The following is a 2,289-nucleotide window of genomic DNA, read 5'->3' as shown; positions in this document are numbered from 1 at the left end:
GTGCACGTAATGATGAGAGAGGTGTTTTTTTCCATTAGTCTGTGTATGAATGTGTGTGTGTGTGTGTGTGTGTGTGTGTATGTGAGAATACCTGCTGACACTGTCACTTTTGACAGATGAGTATGTATTGTGATGTGTTATGCTTCTAATGTACCACACTCTTTGTGCTCTCAGAGCAGGTGTGGTCATCTCTGAATACCAGGGACATTCTTGGACAGTTAGCACTGAGTGTTGGAAATAAATCTTCACAAATCTCGTGGAATTTTGAGTCTTCTGTTAGGAAATTTCTGTTATTGTTTTGTTCTCTTCTCAAAGTTCATGCTCACAGCCAAGATGTCCTGAGTCTGTTGTTCTCTACCAAGAGATACTACTGAGTCCGGTTTCTATAGCCAGATGTCTACCGTGTCTGGACTTTGTCAGGGTGGTTCTGGACATTGTCAATGTGTTTGCAGTGGTTCTGAACATGGTTCTGAACATGTCTCTGAACCTGGTGTTGGTTGTTTTGGCATCGCTGGCGCTGTGGTCACCGTGGAGATGGCACTTTGACCTCCGCGCTGATTTTTTTCCTTTACCTCTGAGTTCAGTCACTGCTTGGTTAACATTTCCATGGGGAAATGATTTTGATACCTAAATAATTATAGGTGGATGCATGAGTAATTTCTTTTGTACCTAAAACAAAAGTGTTTAGATCCCTGAAATCTGGACCGTTTGAAATATCATAACTTTTGTTTGATTTAGGTGCACTGCCCAGCTCTGGTAATCCTACTCCAGCAGGTCCAGGATCAGTCAGAGACCCTGTACAGAAGCAAATCATCTGCACAGAGTGGGAATTTGACCTCCAAGTCGTGCGGGTTGATACTGGGAACCAGAGACCATTCTAATACTTGTGCCAGTTCGTTTATATAAATATTAAATGGAGTCCAGGTTAAACAGCAGCCCTGTCTCACCCTGCATGCTGTCTCACTGTCTCACTCTGCACGCTGTCTCACTCCATGCTGTCTCATTGTCTCACTCTGCACGCTGTCTCACTCTGCACGCTGTCTCACGCCACGCTGTCTCACGCCACGCTGTCTCACGCCATGCTGTCTCACTCTGCACGCTGTCTCACCCTGTATGCTGTCTCACTCCATGCTGTCTCAGTGCACAATCTGTCTCACTGTCTCACTACACTACACTCTACACACACGCCTATACATGCTTTACACACACACACGCATATATACACCCTACACACTAGCTTATATACACCCTACACACTAGGTTATATTCACCCTACACACACGCATATATACACCCTACACACACGCATATATACACCCTACACACTAGCTTATATACACCCTACACACTAGCTTATATACACCCTACCCAAATGCCTGTATACACCTTACACATAAAATTAGTTTTACAATGGCCAAACTACTCTCTCCTCCCTCTCTGTCCTCTGTTTCCCTCTCTCCCCCCCCCCCCCCCCCCCTCTCTCTCTCCCCCCCTCTCCATCTCCAGTCCAGCTCAGCACACTGTGGCCATTGTGACTAGCGCCGTGGTAACAGGCCAAAGCCATAGAGAGCTGCTGGCTTCGATACAAGAGGCCACGGGCCAGTTCAGCCCTGCCTCAAATCCTCATCATCACTCAGCAACCTCCCTTCACCATGCTGCCTTTTTTTGGGGCGATCTATCAATATTTTTAATAATGCCCCTCGTTTCGTTTTTGCCTCGGCCATGCGGGGCCATCTTGGCATGCCGGGTTGTTTTCATAAGTCCTGCTGGAGCCGTTCCCCAGGTCGCTGATGGTCCAGCGTCACCACGACAACCGCCTCCAAACGCACACTCTCCACCCCGCTCCTAGCAACGGGCAGGAGCACCGCACGCTGTTTAGCAGCATCCCACCGTGTCCTGCAGTTGCTTTGTTGAGTGACCAGCTCAGAGGAAAACATGCCCACAAACATGAAGGTTTTGTTTGCCCCAGGCTGTGAACTGTAAGTGTTTTGCAATTGAGCAGAACCATCCTAAGTCTCTGAGCTTTGCAACTAAGCAGTCTGGGCTCCAAGAACTCTGGACATTTTTTTTTTTAAGGGACCTCGCTAATGATGCCAATCACAATCAAACTGGTTGGAGTGCTTTATGCAAATGCGAGTGTACAATCAGCCCAATGAATTTTTATTGATCATTGGTCTCTTTAGCTTTAATTAAACATTTCTGTGCTGATGCCTTTGTCCGTCTTCAAACCCACTGCAGTGTAGTTGCATTGTCCGACAGATTTCGTAACATTTTCACGAGAGAGAATTT

Source organism: Brachyhypopomus gauderio, chromosome 3 (assembly GCF_052324685.1).
Source record: "Brachyhypopomus gauderio isolate BG-103 chromosome 3, BGAUD_0.2, whole genome shotgun sequence".
Classification (NCBI taxonomy): Eukaryota; Metazoa; Chordata; class Actinopteri; order Gymnotiformes; family Hypopomidae; genus Brachyhypopomus; species Brachyhypopomus gauderio.
Note: the sequence above shows the minus strand (reverse complement) of the source record.